A 21,044-nucleotide genomic window follows, 5' to 3' on the forward strand; every position below is an offset into this window, starting at 1 on the left:
TTAATCTGTTCAAATCATATTATTTTCAGCCAAGAGCACCCCTTTAAATTATTAAACGCTTAGTAAAAAACCAATGGAGTTATGTCCTCAGATCCAGCTAGCATAATTTGGGTGACAAAATTGTTACACATTTTTTTATGTATCCGTTACAATTCAATTGCCTAAAAATCCAAAAGAAACTTATAAGAAATGTACCGCACAGTCAGTTTGTTTACCCATTTTTTCCTTGACACAGTATGAAAATGAGCATTTCTGCGCAAACCGATTTCAGCGAGCTTTACAGATATAGACGTGTAACATTCCCTTTATTATTGTTTTACTTTGGTTTGATAGACAAGACGCAAACCCAAGAACAAAGAACATATGTGAAAAAATCACCATGTTTAATATTTGTTAAATTCCCATGACTTTTTAAAGTGTAAACTTTTTATTGTTACTTCATGTATATATGTAAGAGAAACAATAGTTTTATTCAGACCCACCTGAGCTATTATGTCGACAGTACGACAGTTTGTAATGTTATAGAACATTCTCCTTCGTTCCATTCCCTATCATCATTATTACAACAACGAATGTGGTCCGGGACAAGAGTCTATTTCAGAATTTTAAATAATAATGCAAATATCCGCATGTAATAATGAAAAGACGAAGGGAAATCGGTCCATTCCTGACCAATTACATAAGAACTATGAGAGATGAACTCATGGAAACACTATATATCATGCTGGATTGAAATGAAATTAACTCAAATAAACATCAAAATTGCGTGTGTGATAAGACATGTGAGAATCTATATCTTATATTGATTGCTTAGCAGGCCTAATTCAGAGGGTTTGATAAAGAAAATGACAGATTCGTGATAGCAAAAAAAATCTTTCTTGTATAACGTGCTGGGAATTCAAAGAAAATCAGCCTTTTTCGGTCCATCTTAAAACTACTTCGCACACGCATTCACCCCTTTCAAACTGTGCAATGCCCTAGATCATAATCATATCGTGTGGTAATTTGAAAAAAAGGGAAGTTTCTCTTGAAACTATTAAATATTCGCTTACCTTTCCTTAACATTTGAATACAAACTTTTTTTTAATCCATACCGTGAGAACATATTAGGTCCATGGTGTAATTAAGCTGCGCATTTCGCTGGTCAGTTACTTCGTTCTTATTTATGGAAATAAATTCCCCCTGATTTATGTATATAAGCCAATGCTACATCTGACTTCAGTTTATGTTGGAAGGTTTGGGGCCGGAGCGATCTTTTTTTTCTACAAAGTAGTATTATTTTAATAGTAAATCATATATTAGTGACTTTCATGATAATACGTTTACACTTGGGGTACATTTTACACATATAAATTTGCCCCTCTTAGACAACAAAGAATCAAAGATGTACTTTAATGGTGTCTCATGTCTTACGTTCTTAAAGATGCCAATTGACGGAATCAATGATTACTAGCATTTGAAAGCAATGGTTTCTTCAACTTGGTCGCTGAACTGTTGCGCAAATTTTCCCAGAAAATGCAACCTCTCCTACATTAAACCCCTCAACGTTCTCCTTCATTTCGGCAACGTGTTCAAACGAAAAGTATATAGCCTTCATATATAATAGGGTAAGTCAGCGTATATGTACCGGCAAATATATGTAAAATTTGTTAAGTAAAATTATTTTTTATCATGCGGTTACGAACAGGAAATACAATTGCATATTTCTGCAAAAAAATAATTTCAACTCAAAATAATCAACTTTGATGGCCATTTGGCCATGCTCTGTATGTTCTCAAAGCACGTGACTGCGATTTTAGTATGACAAGCTATGGTGTTAATCGCATGCTTGAATATAAACGCCAACCTGTACATGTCAAGTTTTCTTATATATTTCCATGCACCGGGTATAATTATGATTATCATTGACTTAAATGTATCTTTCTTTAGAGATTATTTATTAGTTTCTTAAAAGTAATGTTTTGTAGAAATGATTTGGAATGCGAACGAATATCACCCCCCCCCTCTCTCTCTCTCTCTCTCTCTCTCTCTCTCTCTCTCTTTTCCCTCTCCCATCTCTCTTCTCCTTTATAGACTACCCCCCCCACCCACCCTTCTCTTTCAATATAACTCTTCTACATATATGATTCATGTTACATGATAATGCACACTGCACACACTCGCTCACACCAACACATGTACAGATTTCACATTGCAGGATGATTATGCACAAATTTCTTATACTCACACGCATAATAAACTCTGACTCTCCCCAATAATACATCTCCAAAATTTTCATTGCATAATACCGAGATTACATATTTAATACCGAGGTCATGACGAATATGCGTGTAATTACAAGCGTAAAACTATTATTGCACAGCGAAAATTTACTTTAAAAGGTGCACATAACACGAAAATTTATCTTGGATTCATTAGCCTTTGCTGATTTTCCAACAAGATCAATACTTTTGAGTTTTTTTAGAAGAAGAAGAATACTAAAAATGTTCAAGAAGAAATAAGATAAGAAGTATTTGTAAAATATTGTCAAAACGAATATGTATATATGTGCACTTTTAAAATCTCATAAGAAAAAAAGGATTCCATATCAAATTGTCAATTGGCAATAAATGGGAGTACTTATATAAATTTATGGTATTCCTTCAGAAGTATTTCTATCTAAACATCAACTAATTCACTGATTTCACTCCAAGAAATGTCACAAGTCATGAGAGCATTTCATTTCCATCTTACTGCAAATAATCTATTTAAAAAAAATGGACTCCCTATAGAAATATAAACTATTGTTGATCTCTTTAAATATCTTGCCAAAAAAAGACGAGACGAAACACGAAAATGACCAGCGCCAGCTATCGACGTGGTGAATAAACATGAATGATCAAGCAAGGCGAAAATCACCAGAAATAACAATAAATGACATTATTCATAACCTTTTCTTTAATAAATCATGAAATATCCTTCATATTCGGAAAATATGAACATCTTTTTTCACGTTTTTTTTTTACTTGGTAGGGGGTTCTACAACCCAGCATACTCATAATCTTGCCTGCAGAAACAATAGTGATAGGTATTCTTGGGCTTCTAATAAAATCCCGTTAAATACTCAAAAAATAAAATGATGCTCCTTTTTGGACGTATCTGAAGCGGTAAAAGTCTCAATTCATGTGTTCATGTTATTTACAGTTCTCATTTTATATATGTGTGCATTATTGATTTGATATGAATTTATTTTTTTTATAAAGGACTTCAAATTCCCTGATTTGACCGGAATTAATTAGTGATGTGCAACCTCTAGTGACTGAATCGTCAAGAAAGAACAGTGCATTTGGAATAGAATGAGAGAAGAAAGTTGATCATTAAAACAACACTTTTGAATTTATATGAATCGTGCACTAGACCTCCAAGAGACAATATTCCAGCTAATTTTGTTGAAAGTCTAACAGGAAAAGATAATTTTTGGCTCCAAGTACCTAGCTCTGCTAAAAATATAGTTGATTATATTATGGAATAAAGCAATTCCCATCTTATATGTATAATTTATTACTTTCAAGTTGTAACGAAAACACGGTAGGAGCTCCGCAGAATACTTTTTGAAAAACCACCTTATACCGTCAGTGTCTACCGTTAGGGCTTACGCCTATATAAACGGTACAGCCCGATAGACCGCGGGTCCGATAGACCGCGGGTCCGATAGCCCGCGGGTCCGATAGACCGCGGGTCCGATAGTCCGCGGGTCCGATAGACCGCGGGTCCGATAGACCGCGGGTCCGATAGACCGCGGGTCCGATAGCCCGCGGTTTGTGTAAAATTATGGTCAGGATATAGTGAGATCCAATGCCATCAAGAGGTCAAAAGGCCAATGATACGAGTCCATTGGGGTTATATAACGATGACCCAAAGGACAATCGCCCCCTGACATCTACTTCAAGGAAAATATTATCCCCATATTTTATCGTCAGGGACTGTTACCCCCCCCCCCCCCGGAAATTTACCCTCTAGACGCCATACGGAGCCATCGACTTGACGACATGGCGAGATACTTTATCTTGCCATGTCGACTAAATAATGGCGCGATACGTTATCCTGCCAAGTCAGTCCACTTATAAAATATGTCAACATGGCGAGATATTTTATCTTGCCAAGTCGACTTAAATAAGTTACATGTCAACATAGCGATATATCGGGATTCTCGCCGGGACTTGTACACTTCATATCTCGCCATGTGGACATATCGACTTGACAAGATAGAATATATCGCTATGTCGAAATAATAAGCGTATTAATTACTTAGGCGGCGGAAGCGGGGGGGGGACCTTTCCTCCTAAATTTGAGGTGGGGGGACGGTCCCCCCTAGATTTTTAGTTGAGAACCTTTTTTTTGCTTGTCAATTTGTTTTCTACGTCCCCCCCCCCTAAATTGAGGTGGACCCCCCCTAAAATCTTTTTGTCCCCCTAATTTTGGTTTATAACCTTTTTTTCTTGTCAAAATTTTTTCAAAATTGGTGGTCCTTCCTATAAATTTTGGTTGATTTGCTTGTCAATTTTTTTACCTGCGTCCATCCCAAAATTTCAGGTGGACCCCCCTAAATTTGTTTGCCTTCCGCCGCCAATGATTAATTAAGACATGGCAAGATAAAGTACCACGCCATGTCGTCGCGTTAATGGCATTTTCAAGGCTCCATACTAGGGTAATTATCCGGGGTAATTATCTGGAGGGTAAATTTCCGGGGGGGGTATCAGTCCCCGCCGGTAAAAATATGGGGATAATATTTTCCTTGAAGTAGTTGTCAGGGGGTGATTGCCCTAATTGGGTTATTGTTATAGAACCCAGGCGCGGATCCAGGATTTCGTGGGGAGGGAGGGGGGGGCAAATTTGACCTGATTTTTGGCGCCCATATGTGTACTTTTCGAAAAATGGCGCCCACTCCCTCCCGGCCAGGCTAACTAAAGTGCCTTAAATGGATTTTGAATTATCTTATAATCACATTTTAAAAAAACCAAAGACCACTTTTTCATGTGTTCTTGAAAAAAAAATCCATGAATATATAATGTAATATCAATGGGAGCGGAAAGCACTAGCGATTTTTTTTTTTTTTTTTTTTTTTTTTGGGGGGGGGTTCAATTTGGTTTAACTTCTTACCAGAGTAGGCCCTACTAGAATATTCTGTGAACGGGAGCTGTAGTTTCTGTACTGTTGTGTTAGAATACCCTTCAATAATATTAATGATAACCTCTTGGGAATAATGCAATCTCGAAGCAATCGACTAATTCTCCTCATCAGTGGCGTATTTATTCAGCATGGGTGCACGGGGGGGGGGTGGCGAGGGCACCAAGTTAAAAAAATAAATGAAATGGGGGGGGTAGACGTCAAAGAAAATCTGATATTTCATTCTTAAAAACAAATTGAGGTATCTCACAAGGCCTAAATAAATAATGAGAACGCGAAGCGCGATCTGATTTTTTTTAAATAGATTTATCATGTATTATATCCTGAAAGCCTAAGTCAGGGGCGGACCCAGCTTCCGCCATTAGGGTGAGGGGCCATTTTTTCACCCATATTTTCCCCGATCGGCCGCTCAAAGTTGATCTTTTTTTTGTTTCTTTGAAGGGGTTGTCCCAGTGCCGTAATGAGCCAACAATTTCGAGGGGGCTCGATATGGTGTATCGCTTAAAATTAATAAGAAGTTGCCAGTGAGCGAAGCGAGCAAGCAAATATGCTGACATTTTTATTACAAAAATACAAGGTTGTGATAGATTTTGACATAATATTTGGAAAATAATATTATATTTCATCCTAATCCCTTACATTTTCTCTCTATTTTTTCTTAGTCTTGATTCTCTCTTTTTTTTTGGGGGGGGGGGCAAAACACCCATGTCCTAACAGTCATTTCCTAGCTTTACTTTATAAGCAACATAAATGTGTAATAATCTCTTAAGCCCTATGTAATCTAAAAATGAAATTTCATGTATTTTGTCCTGAAAATTGAACATTTTGGGCAATGTTTGTGAACCTGAACAGCGTATGTAACTAGATAATTACCACGAGCGCGAAGCCGAGCAGAAATGTTAAATATTCGTTCTGGCCTGGTCGAAAAGGGACATGTTAAGGATGTTAGCCATTAAGACGATACATATTTCAACGATTGAATAATGCGAGTGCGAAGCGCGAGCTGAACATTTTTGATATTCCAACCAAAAAGATGAGATTTCAAATCCCCCAATGGGACGTTCGATTCATGTTTGTCAATCATGAAAAAGGATGGGTAATTTTTGGTATCTTCCTACAATAATAATGCGAGCGCAAAGCGCGAGCAATTTTTTTTTTGATATTCTGATTCGAAACTGGATAATTTTAGCACGTTTTGAATAAGATCAAGCTTTGTATCCTAAAAACATGCGTGCGCGTGTTTTAGAGTTAGACAGAATCCTGGCAATCTGAATACATTTCATTTTTCATCATAAAAATCAATAATGCGAGCGCAGAGCCCGAGCTGAAAATAATATTTGAAATTCCGATATGAAAAGGGTTAATTTAAGCACTGTTTACAGCACTGTGTATATAGGGAAATTTGATAGCACTATATAAATAATGCGAGCGCGAAGCGCGAGCTGATATTTTATTATTTATTTGACCTAGGATCGAGACATTTTAGGCCTAAGGACATTTTGTCATCATATAAGAATGATGACTATCTTCTCTTTCTTTTCCTAAAAATTTATTTCTGAAAAAGGGACAATTTAGTTAAAATGAATTTATACAAATTTTATTTCATATTTATTAATCTGTTAAGCCTAATGAGTGTGTGAAATTTGTTGACAGTGCATGAGGCCTGAAAACTGGATATTTTAGGTATTTTTGTAATCATGAATAGGATTCATTGGTTGATATATCGCGATCCGGATTTTTTTTAATGGGGGGATTTAAGTAGTTTGTTATAAAATTAATATATAGGTATACATAACTCACCAATCAAAACGCGAGCGCACAGCGCTAGCTCATAGGCCTTTATTATTTTTTTTACAATCGAGACACCTGAAAAGGTATATTTAGAGAATCTTATATGAAATATAAAAAGACAATACGTAGGCCTACTTGGCATATAGTGCGAGCGCACAAAATGTTGATTCAAACCATAAAACGGACATTTTCCAGAGCATTTAAAACATAAATTGGTAAATAAAACAAACTAATGAAAGATCGATGTCCGAGCTGAATTATGTTTTGTATATTGATATCAAAACTTGATATTTTAAACTACATATCAGCCTATTGAGCTGTATTTATACACTGACTTAAGAAGGACTAAGGTATAATTCCTATTCTAATTGCTTGTCCTTTTTTCTTCCTTTTTTCTGTTTCTTACCCCTTTTTGCGCCACCATGGGGGGGCAAAATCTTTGCCCCCTGGATCGACCTATGTATGTTGACTTGAAAAACACTAACACTTACATGTGGGATTGAAGCAGAGGATGCATACCTCATTAATCAAATATTGCGAGCGCGTAGCGCGAGCTGAATTTGATAATAACCCTTTTTTGTGACCCTGAACAGGGTATCTATCTCGCTAAACAGACTTAAAACTCGAAAACATTTTTTTTTCTGTTATCGTAAAAACGGGATATTTTAATTCAGCCGCATTAATTGAAGTATTTTGGCAGGACATATATTTTACTATAAACAGGCAATGTTGCGTCCCCGGTCGAAAATGAATTTGCATGAAGCCCTCTAAGTTCAAGGTCAATTTGGCGCCCTCGGTTGAACATAAACTTGGCGCCCCCATCATGTGAAATATAACTTTGCCCTCACTCCCCTCTCTGAAACATGTATTTGTCGCATTATGGTCAAAATTCAAATTAGCGCTCCCCTAGTTCGAACATCAATTTGGTGCCCCGCTAGATCGAACATCAATTCGGCGCCCCATAGTTCGAACGTCATTTTGGCGCCATCAAATCGACGTCCAGGTCAACATCTCCCTCTTCCGTGTCCCATCTCCTTTTCTTTCTTTTTTTCTTTCTTTTATCCTCATTCCCCTTCCTTCCTTTCTCTTTCTTTCTCTCTTTCTTTCCCCCTCTTCTTTTCCTCTCCCTTTCTTCTCTTTCCCCCCATCTTTTCTTTCCTCCTTTTCTTCTCTTTTTGCTGTCTTTTCTTTCCCTCTCTCTTTTCTCGTTTTTCCTCTCTTCCCACTTACTCTCTCTCTTTTTTCTTCTTCTTTTTCCCCTTTTCCTTACTCCGTTCTTTTCTTTTCTTTCTTTTCCCTCTTCCACTTTTTTCTCTTTTCCCCTTTACTTCTCCCTTTTTCTTTTTCTTTCCTTCTCCCTTTTTTCTCTTTTAATCTTTTTTCTTCTCTCTCTCCCCTTCCTCCCTCTCTCTCTTTCTTCTCTTCTTTTCCCCTCTTCCTCTCTCTCTCTTTTTTCTTATCTTTCTTTTCATCTTCCTCTCTATTTAAATATTCTTCTCTTCCTTCCTCTTTTTTTCTTCTTCTTTTCCCTCCTCTTTTTTCCCTCTTCTTTCCCCTTTTCTTCTCCCTTTTTTTCTTTGTCTTTCCTTTCCCCTTTTTCTTCTCTTCCTTTCTCCTTCTTACTCTCTTTTCTATTCTCTTCTTTTCCCATCTTCCTCTTTCTTTTTTAATTCTCTCCCTTTTCCCCCCTTCCCCCCTCTTTTTTTTTTGAGCTGGGGGTGGGGGGGGGTGAGGCAGTTCCCCCTCGGCCCTCCATGGATCCGCACCTGATAGAACCCCATGGCCTCGTATCATTTGACCTTTGGACCTCTCGATGACATTTGATATATCTGATCATAATTTTACACACACTGCGGACTATCGGACCCGCGGTCTATCGGACCCGCGGACTATCGGACCCGCGGTCTATCGGACCCGCGGTCTAACGGACCCGCGGTCTATCGGACCCGCGGTCTATCGGGATGTCCCCATATAAACAGGGTTTTTTAATGTACTTGTACCCTTGTACACTGTGCACAACACCTGTAATCTTACTGGACTGAGCAATCTTACATACATTTGTGTAAAATAACAGAAAATTGGTATTTGGTGTATGTAACCTTACAGATTTATTGTAATAAACTGTTTTCCCATTTTTCTTTTAACAGACCTGTTCTGAAAAATTTGAGAAAAATTGTTTAAAAAAATATTTCCTGTTATAACAATTTACAGAATGATTTGGTTATTTCTTTCTGTAAAATCTGTTTTTAACTTCTCTTCTTCTAGGATGGAAAAGCCTATGTAGTATACCTAGGAATCGAGTCTTGGAACTCTTGTTGGAATGCTCCCCAGGGAGTGGAGAATGTGCATACGTTGTATGCGGGCATGCAAGGATCCGATGACTGGGGTAATAATATATCTGTAAAGCGCTTATAGAGACGTCTTTCCGATGTGTTAAGCGCTGTATAAATGCGGAATATTATTATTATTATTTTGTAAAATCTTCTGGGTTTTTTTTCTAACAGTGTACCCGTGCGTGATGCAGCACCTTAACATTTCTAAGCTAGGAATCGAAAAGTGCAGCTATAACAGTATAAAATAACACTTTCACGGATTACATGAACTAGAAGTCGAATTCCGAAGTGCTTAATTTAACACTGTATGGGTTGCTTTAAAGTGCAAGGACCGGGGGCAAGGACGATACACTGAAGATGCAGTTACACCTACCAGCAAGATCAATTTTTGAAGACTGGTCTATCTTTGATTTCACAAAGTCAGGTTATCACCCGCAAGTTTTTCACAGATTTTAAAAGCTTTTGTTTCTCCTTATTATCTACTTATGTCTTGGAGATGGGGTCAATTAATTATGAGTGATTTGTTTTCGATCAAATTGATACGGTGTTACAATGTCATTTTTTACACTATTTTAAGCTCAATCATTTAATATCACATTCTGTTTTATATCTTCATTACGACTAAGCAGACATATTCCATATTAGAAATGGGAGCGAAACTCAATTTTTTTCACAGCGATAACATTGGGTTGCTATGAAATCTGAACAGGATATTTGTAACATTTTCATAAACACAGTAATATCATTGTAGTAACTAGAAAATGTAAATTGATGTAATCAGGATTTAAAACATCAACTTTCTTTACGAAAATGTACCTACTGTAAAGCAATAGTGCCAATATCAATATTTTAACATGATTACAAAAGTGTGCCAAAAATAATCATTTCAATTACAAAAGACCGCTGAAGGTCGCGTCAACGCTCAAATCGATATTAAAAAACGGATTTTGCATAATTGCCTTCGAGTTGACGCCCCTACATTTGAAGAAAAACGATTGGAAAACAATAAACGAGACATGTTTCAATTGCAGTTATTTGTAGTTCATCACTTTAATATTGATTGTCTGTTGCCATTGATAAATGATTCAGTGTTTGATTGATGTTTAGTCTACTTTCTCATATCCAAAAATTCTGCGGCTAAAGGCAACCGCACATCTTACAATTTCTCTGCGACCCGATTTTCGAATAAAACGTAGTAGAATTAAATGCTAATATTGAAATATGGAATATCGTAGTCTGTAAAGTCTATAAATCATCGTACGAATATCTATGTTCAAATCTGACTATGCTCATCCTTAAATAAAAGCGAATTCTATATTAGTCATAATGTCGTCATGGCAGTCGTACGATTGGCTACGATATGAAACTAATTTGGCTTTTACTCCAAAGAACGGCTTGCAACCATCCAAAATTGTTATATATACTGTTCTTTCGGTTAATTTGAACCTCAACTAAAAAAATAAGAAGAATGTGATTTGTTCTAAAATCGGTTCGTGGACTAGTCGTAAAGTGTGCGGTGGCCTTATACACACGCGTGGCCAAATTATTTCCAAACACCCCCCTAAACGAGTTTTTCTCTGTGTGCAAAATAACCCCCTAAACAAGTTTTTCGCTGGCTTTATTTACACATTTTGGCCCCTAAACAAGTTGTCGCCTGAGTATGACCCCGGGCAAAAAGCTTGGGGGAAAAACATACCCTAAACACGTTTAGCTAGTCTTTAAAAAAAGCTTTGGAAAAAAACATAGCCTACATGTAAATACGTTTTACCCTGCGATTGACCATTGACCAGTCTTTCAAAACTACCCCTTTTTTTAAATCGGTGTTTTTGATACCCTTAACGAGTGCACGCGCCCCTGGGCAGATTTTTCTTCTGCTGCTTCTTTACAACGACCCTGCACGATGCCATACAGGGGTTAGTTAGCGATATTCTTATGCATGCAACCTCCCTTCATTTTGAAATACGTTTTACTCTTGACCTTAATCAACAACTTGTTTAAGCGATTTTTATCTTTTTTGTATTTAAATTTGCTGGTTCGCTTCTCTCAAAAAGCCTTCGAGCCTTCACCTTTTATGCAAAACGTTACAAGTCATTAATAATAATCCAAATTATCATTATTATCATTATTACTATTACTTTTATTATCATCGTTACCCTTATTATCATTATAATTATCATTATAATCATCATTGTTTTTGTTATTATCACAATCATCATCATTATCATTATTACTATTTATCCAGGGTTGCCAAATCAGTTATAAAGTGCTCTATCAGCAGGCCATGTATATTATAGCACGTCATTACCACTCTTTTTCCAGCCTAAATTCTGAGCGCCAAGCCTAGACGGCAGAAAAGGGCCCTTTTAAAAAAAATGGAATGACTGACTCCCCCGCACATCAAACCCACAACCTCCTGTTCATGAGTCGGGCGCTCTACCACTGAGCCATCATTTCCGGTATATCAATCATTTTATTTACATTTACAAATTTACGTCGACAGGACGTTTTTCAGCGTTGGTTTATGATTCCCCTTTCCTTTTTATGATCCTGCAAATATTGTTATTCATGTAGTGGTTGTTATTCAGATGTAAACCAAATTTTCTCCGAAATGGCGATTTTTTTTATTTTTTTTTGGGGGGGGGAATATCTCGGAAAACTCGCCGAGGTGTCTCTGCAACTAGCCAAATGTTTTTTTTTTTTTGTTTTTTTTTTGGGGGGGGGGGCTTGCTCATGAAACTTTTTTGGATCCACTGCCTCCAAGACTCCCCCCTCCCTCCAATCTAGACGCCAACGCCAGTGACTATTATCCACCTATCTATGCTGTATACGGGCCCCAAATAACATACAGACACATTGATCACTACTCTCGAGTGCTAAATAATTTCCAAACAATTAGAAATAATAATCGCCAAACAAGTTGTTAGAGGTGTCTTGTAGGTAAGTGGTTGGGGATTTAGTTCTTCATCTTTTAAAAGGTGATGTCATAGCAACTTAGATTATTGTCGCTACGATGGTGGTGAGCTGTTTTTTAAACTGATTGCTAAGAATAGCAAGCAAAGGGCCAATGGCTTTGTCCTCTCCGAAGGACCTGGAAATGCCTTACCAAAATGCACTTGCGAGCCAAGTGGGAATCGAACCCAGGTCACCAGAATCAGAAACCCCCGCTCCACCGACTGAGCTAACGCGCCTTCGACAACAATATTAGAATTGAAGACAATAACCATATACGCTATTATAATTTTTTGTTATATTTAAAGGTCAAGTCCACCTCAGAAAAATGTTGATTTGAATTAATAGAGAAAAATAAGACAAACATAATGCTGAAAATTTCATCAAAATCGGATGTAAAATAAGAAAGTTATGACATTTTAAAGTTTCGCTTATTTTTCACAAAATAGCTATATGCACAATTTAGTCACATGCAAATGAGAGAATCGATGATGTCCCTCACTCACTATTTCTTTGTTTTTTATTGTTTGAATCATACAATATTTCAATTTTTGCAGATTTGACAATAAAGACCAACTTGACTGAAACATAAAATGTTAAACAATGGTAATTCCACATGTTCAGGGCCAAATAAAACTTTGTTTCACAGGACAATGAGGAGAAAATTAGAATATATCATATTTCATATAATAAAATACAAAAGAAATAGTGAGTGTGTGATGTCATCAGTTCCCAGGATGTGAATATAACTATTTTGTGAAATTAAGCGAAACTTTAAATTGTCATAACTTTCTTATTTTCCATCCGATTTTGATGAAATTTTCAGTATTCTGCTTGTTGGATTTTTCTCTTTTTATTCAAATCCACTTTTGGTTGGGGTGGACTTGTCCTTTAAGTAAATTTATCGATTTGTATTTTTGAACAACAAATAATTTTTAATTGTGATATTTTACAACGACCTCGCTTGCTGCACTATAGCCAAGCAAAAGTAGTAACTGATATTGCCCACGACCTTACTTCATTTTGAATCTTGACCTTATCAACAAGTTTTCTTCAAAGCGATTTTATTTTTTTATACTAAATGTGCTGGTTCATTTCTCACGAGAAGCCTGAAGCCCTGCACCTTAAGTCGAGACGTTAAAGAAACCTCTACAAGATTTGTTTTTCATACTCAGTTTTATAATATTCCCAGGTCTTTTCCATTGTGGGTTATTCGTATAGATGTGATTGTCATTCAGTAGTCAGACGGCCTATTTTTTCATTTTCCTTAATGTTAACTAATCTTTTGGCTTCTAATTCAGAAGATTGAATTTGTGAAGAATTGACATTTAATAGTATAATATGTATAAATTGGAAGAGATTAATATTTATTGTCATCAAGATTAGAATCATCGTTCTAGTAGACGACATAATTTGTTCAGTCCTATTTGATTACCACATGTCACCAGTGTGACTCAAAAATGAATTCACGAATTGATATGATTATATAAATTAATGTATCTTATAAGAAGCTTCTTGATTGAGCAAACGCATTACCTTTTTCCCCTCTCCGATCTCCCATAAAGAAGCAAATATAACCAATATAAAATTGCATATTATCATATAATTCTTTTGCGTGAAAAGGGAAGTACAATAGAAGGTCTGCGGTATGACAATACAATATTCATGCCATTTTGAAAATTAAATCTGTTCGTAAAAGGTCATAGGCAAAGGTCAATGCATCCAAAAATATAGAATATTCCCATAAAATCTTTATCAATTTTCTTGCGTCATAATGAAAATTTAGATTGTTTCTATTACAGTTTGTTTATTTTATCTCATCCAAGGTGTCCATATTCAGGACAACTGCAGAGGACATCAGAAAAAAAGTTAGATAAACATTTAGAAAAACCATATGGAAGAACAGAATAAGAGATTAATTGATAATGTAATTCATATGAATCAGGAACAGCAAAGGACCAAGGACTGAACCTTTGGGTGTGCCACATTTTATCTTCCTAAACTCAATTGACATGATTGAGCCTTACAGTACTCTAATCATTTATGTACACGATCGTCATATTTTTTTACTTTGATATTAATCACATTCATTAGCCTGGATTGCCTCCAGGAAATTTAAAAACAAAACCCACCAAGTCGAAAATGTCCATCAGCAAATGTTAAACTTACAATACCTAATTTAAGACGCATATTCTTCATGTTCCTGTGATTTTTTTCTTTAAAATCCAGATTGCTCTAGACTGAGCGGCCCTAATTTAGACAAGGGCGGCAGCCCGCCTTTTTTTCATAAGTAATGAAATAAAAGGATGAAGGAGAAGAAAGGGAAGAAAGAATGTTGATTCTTAAAACAAACTGTTATTGAATTACCATCAAATAGACTTAGTTAGCCAGTTCATCCGTTACTAGTTGCTTCAGTATTAAGTTTTAGACTAATTTTTCAAATCTCTATATTCATCAACTTGCATGATTTCAGCCAGCTATACCGAGATATCCGGACCGAAGGGTAAGTCGCAGATCCACGGCTCTTTCAAAGGTGTTACCAAGGATCGCATATATACAGTGCGTCCCAGAAAAAACGAAACCGAGATTTAGCGATGATTTATCATAACTTAATCATAAATAAAATAGACAAATGACCTACCAATGTAAAGCTTAGAATCTCCTCTTTCATCTGATATTACTTAGATAATTCTTCAATCACGCATGAGTGAGCAAAAACAATTTGAAGAAAGGATACCAAAAACTCATTTGGCGGGGGTATCTGAATTTCAAAGAGAAAATCACATGACTGAAAAGTTCAATATCTGCTCTTTTATTTGATACCTTAATCACAGAAAATGGTCACGAAGTAAATAAGTTATGATCCCTCGAAACAATGCTTGTATTTCCATAATTTCGTTAAATAAACGTGTTTTCACTGGTTTCCCACAGAAGCTATCGCACGGTAACAAAAGACTTAATGCATGGCTGATCGTCAACAAAACGGAATGTCGAGAGAGTTTGAACGCTAGCCTGTAAAACCTCTTCATTTAATGAAATTATTGAAATTCAAGCCTTATTTCAAATAACCAGAACTTTGTTAAATCTTGACCATTTTCTGTAATTGAGGTATCAAATTAAAGAGCAGATATTGAACTTTTTAGTCATGTGGTTTTCTTTTTAAAACCCAGATACGGCCCGCCAAATGAGATTTTGGTATCCTTTCTTCAAATTGTTTCTGCTCACTCATGCGTGAATGAGGAATTATCTTAGTAATACCAGATGAAAGAGGAGATTCTAAGCTTTAAAATGGTAGGTCATTTGTCTATTCTATTTGTGATTAAGTTATGATAAATCATCGATAAATCTCGGTTTCGTTTTTTGTGGGACGCACTGTATATTGCATCTAAGTGCAAGGCGATCTACATCGGAGAGACGAAGAGGAGGCTTGCCGACAGAGTGACGGAACATCTTCGCTCCATCAGGATCAGGTCAACAGGGTTGCCTGTGGCTCATCATTTTACCCAACCGGACCACAACATCGGCCACTTCAAGGTGTGCGTTCTCATGACTGATTTCTGTTCTGATGTGGCGAGAAGGAGGAACGCCTTATCCACTCTCTCGGCTGTCTCCAACCTGATGGGATGAATGTATCTGTCCACTCCTTTCCCGTAGTTTCATTCTCTAAATTCTGTTTCCTCCCTCTAACTCTTCCCCTTCTTTCTTTCTTTGATTTCCCATCCCCTCTCTCTCTCTTTCTTTTCTCTTTTTTTTTAACTTTGAACTGCAAGTTTACAACGACCTCGCTTGCTGCACTAAGTAGTTACTGATATTATGTTGCCCGCAACCTTACTTTATTTTGAAATACGTCTTACTCTTAACCTTCATCAACAACTTGTCGTCAGAGCGATTTTATTTTTTATACTAAAATGTGCTGGTTCACTTTTCACGAAAAGCCTTAATATATCCCCTTCAACTTCAGACTAGACCTTTGCAAATTAACCTCTACAAGACCTTTTTTCAGAGTCAGTTTTATAATATTTCCATGTTTTTACTATTTTGAGATATTCATAGAGGCGATTGTCATTCAGTGGTCAGACGACTTATTTGTTATCTTCCTAAATGTAAACTAGTCCTTCGGCTGCTTATTTAGATTAGATTGAATTTGTGAAGAATTTACATTAGTATAACAATTATCAAGGTTGAATTATTATTATTATTACATTAGTATAACATTAGTATACATTAGTATATATCATTATTATTACATTAGTATAACAATTAACAAGGTTGAATATTTATTGGCATCTCGAATATTATTGCCCTTCTAGTGGACGATATATTTGTTCAGCTCCATTTAATAATAATAATAATAATATATACAGTGCGTATAAAAAAAAACGGGACAGATTTGAAAAGTCTATATTTTTTGTTTCAAATTATGATGCCTATATTTTTGTGTTAATAGGTGCTCTGAAGTCTTATCTTTCAAATGCCATTAAAAAAATAGTTTCGTTTATGCTTGAGCGAACACGGAATGTTTTTGTCTGGAGTTAAAAAGGAGGCTTGCGCCAAAATGACACAAAATGATAAATATGATGATCGGACTTCTTGCTAATCAGCAGACTTCATATTAATCTTTCATTATCTTTGCCAAAATTTTCAGATTATGCGTTCAAAATTTATTTTGAAATCTATTTATTTGCTTGAATTGTTCTGTTGTTGTTTCTTTTTAATATGTTCTCTTTTAGCTTTGAATATTCCTTTTTCAAGTAAAAACAATTTTTTTCAACCGAAGTATGGGAGAGCGTGTATTTTTTGTATTTTTTTCAAATCCTTTCATTGTGTGCTACAAAGGTTATGGTGCCTTTTGGACAGTGCCATACAGATGGGCGGGGGCTCGGGGCCCCCCTCCCCCCCCCCTCCTCAATTAAAAAAATCATGACCAAGAAAAAAGTGGAAAGGAAATAAAAGAAAAGATAGAAAGTAAAATATGATATTATTTTCTGATTACGGTGTGTCAAAATCTATCACAAAATCTGATATTTTAATAATAAAAAAAAGTGGGAATATTTGCGTGCTCGCTTCGCTCACACCTTCGCTCACAACTCACAATACATTTTACCCGATCTGCCATATCTAGCCCCTTCAAAATTGACTCAATACACCATTGAAAGACATGAATCCCTCCTGTTTGTCCTGTCCAGCATGTAATTAAACTACTTGGTCAAGGAATCAATAACCCCTTGAAAAATGGATTCATGTCTTTGAAAGGTACCATAACATAATTTGTTTCACATAATAAAAGGATTTGAATAATTACAAGTTTTCCCAATTAATAATGCAAATCTTCTTGCTTGGGTTGATAAAAGGTCTTCTTTTATTACTTATGAAGGAAAATTCAAAGGTAAAAGAAGTTTAAATGAAAAAACAAAATAATTCAAGTAAATAAATAAATTTGTAAATAAATTTTGACAGCATAATGAGAAAATTATGGCACAGATAATGAAAAGGTTAAGAGGAAGTCTGCTGACTAGCCAGAAGTCTGGTCATCATATTACTCATATTTTGCCATTCTAGCGCAAGCCTCTTTTAAACCCCCGACAAAAACGTCCCGTGTTCGCTCAAGCATGAAAAAAAAATTAATTGCATTTCAAAGATAAGATTTCAGAGCATCTATTAATTTCAAAATATAGATATCATAATTTGAAACAATTTTTATAGACCTTTCAAAACTGTCCCGTTTTTTTATACGCACTGTATAGCATTTATGAGGCGCCGAATTATCTAGTTTCCTATTCAATGGCGCACTATATATTACCCCGACTGTAACTCCAGCTGATAAAGGCGCTTGGTGCATTCAAGGAATTAATCCTGCCGGGTACCCATTCACCTCACCTGGGTCGAGTGCAGCACAGTGTGGATAAATTTATTGAGGAAATACAACAGAAAGTCCGCGGTATGAAAATAAAATATTCCTGCCTTTTTCTAAATGAAATCTGAAATGACTTAAATACAACAGACTGGTCGAGTGTTTTTTAATCCACAGACGTTGATGACGCATACAACTTCTTCATTTCCAAATTAACATCTTCTCTAGATACTCACGTTCCTTTTACTATCAACAGAAAATCAAATTATAAAAAGGTCCCACTCCACCCTTGGATTACTAAATCACTTTTGAGATCAATCAACCGAAAGAACAAATTATACTATAAATACATATCCAAACCAAGCGACAAATCCCGTTCTAAATATACATCATATAAAAACACACTTACTTCTTTACTTCGTATTGCCAAAAAAGAATATTATACCTCCCAACCTGATTTGCACAAAAATGATATGAGGAATACTTGGAAAATTATAAATGGTGCGTTAAACAAAAAGAATAAAAGTTCCACTATATCAAAAATAAAAACACACAATACAATCATCGATGACAAAAACTTAATAGCAAATGAGTTTAATTCATATTGGCAACAATCTGGCAAGCAAAATCCCATTAACACATAAATCATTTAACAGTTTTCTTGACAACCCAAACCCTAACTCTATATTTTTTAATCCTACCAACACAGGAGAAATTATTAATATTGTTAACAATCTGCACTCTAAGAAGAGCCCAGGTTTCGATAGCATTCCTAACTTCCTACTCAAGAAAATTATTTTAACTATCGTCGATCCTTTGGTGCACTTATTAGATATTTCTATGAACACAGGGAAAGTACCTAGTCTCATGAAAATAGCCAAAGTCATCCCTCTTTACAAAAAAAGGCGACAATCAACTTGTTTCTAACTACCGCCCTATTTCATTACTCACCTCATTATCTAAAATTCTCGAAAAACTTAAACATAATATCTTTTCTAACTCACAATTTGGGTTTCGCGAAAATCATAGCACTTCACATGCAATTCTGTCTTTTATTGATAAAATCACTACTTCCATAGATAGGTTTTCATACTGTTGGTATTTTCCTGGACTTCTCCAAGGCCTTCGATACCATTAACCACGAAATACTTCTTTATAAACTTTCTTTTTATGGTATTAGGGGGAAGGCCTTGGAGTGGTTCAGGAGTTACCTAACAGATAGGTCTCAATTCGTATCAGTTAACAACGCTACTTCTTCTACTCTTCCTATCACATGCGGAGTACCTCAGGGTAGCTTACTTGGCCATCTTCTTTTTATTACTTACATCAATGACATTTAAAAAAAGTTCAAATTTACTAACATTCATACTGTTTGCAGACGACTCGAATATTTTCTTTTCTCATGATAACGCAAATCAACTTGTGAGAATTATAAACTCTGAACTCATACATGCAACTGACTGGATTAAAGCGAATAAACTATCACTTAACCTGCAAAAGACGAATTATATGCTTTTTAGTAATAAAACACATACATTACCTGACAATCTCATTTTTTATAACACCGTTCTTGAAAAGGTATCACAAACCAGATTCTTGGGTGTTATTATTGACAATAAGCTATCATGGAAACCACACATTGATAATATATGCAAAACAATTTCAAGAAACATCGGAATTATTAACAAACTCAAATATTTTCTTCCATCTCACACTTTACTTACATTATATCATACACTAATATTACCATACATTAATTATGGCATTTTGGCATGTGGTTGTGCAATCCAAACACAATTACAAAGGATACTGTTGTTGCAGAAGAAGGCCCTTAGAATAGTTTTTCAAACTCATTTCAGATCACACACAGATGTCCCTTTTTTCCAAAATAATATTCTTAAAGTGAGTGATTTATATCTTTTCCAACTCGCCCAATTTATGTATAAACTAAATAAAAATGATCTCCCCACAATTTTTTTAAAATATGTTTTGTAAAAACTCCTCCATACATGATTACCCAACGAGACAACGTAATTGTTATCATCTACCCCCAACCCGTACTCTTTTAGCAAAAAACTATTTCGTCTTTTTTGGACCAGTGTATTGGAATTCACTGCCAAATGACTTTAAAGAATCACCAAGCATTAATATTTTCAAGCGCAAACTCAAGAAGATGCTAATTTGTCAATACTCCACACCAACAAGTCAAGCTAATATATAACTGTAACTAAACGTATTTACAACTAGCATTTAATTATCAACAAATTTGTCATCGACTTTTACGATGATCTGGTGCTCATAAAAGCAGCACCAAAAAGCCCGGGCATCCTGCTGGCTATTTCAGCCCGGGCATTTATAAACTCAAATACATGTATTATACTTAGCACAGGCCTGGTCTGGACCAGCAAATTACTGAAAGCGATATTAGTTATCCAGTCCATCCGTTCCTAGCTACTTTAGTCTTTTAGACTCATTTTTCAATAGCAAATGTCCTATCAACATGATCAACTTCAAAAATCTCATATAGGGGCATATTCATCAGCTTGCAATTCTTGCATCAGTAGAGACTACATCATGAACATGTCAGTATCGATAGAATTGTGAGGCAGGGTCCAGAGTCCCGTAACACAAAACCTTAGCGATTAATCGTACGCTTCATTTTCACGATTGATTGTACATTGTAGCCAATGCAATCAAACGTAGAAAAATGTTCTACGATCATTGCTAAGCTTTGTGTTACGGGCCCCTGATTCGTTTTCAACTTGAAGTGGATGGGCGGAACGAGATTTCTTTTTTTTTGGGGGGATCGTCAGTAATTGTGCATCTGATGCGAGAGAACGCTGGAAATGACGATATAACAGACTACACCTCGTGAAAATTAATATCATGGACACGATTCATGGGCATATATCGTAATTTCCGACCCATTTATCAGCTGGATTAGTGTGGCTCAA

The sequence above is a fragment of the Lytechinus pictus genome, chromosome 4 (genome assembly GCF_037042905.1).
Source record: "Lytechinus pictus isolate F3 Inbred chromosome 4, Lp3.0, whole genome shotgun sequence".
Lineage (NCBI taxonomy): Eukaryota > Metazoa > Echinodermata > Echinoidea > Temnopleuroida > Toxopneustidae > Lytechinus > Lytechinus pictus.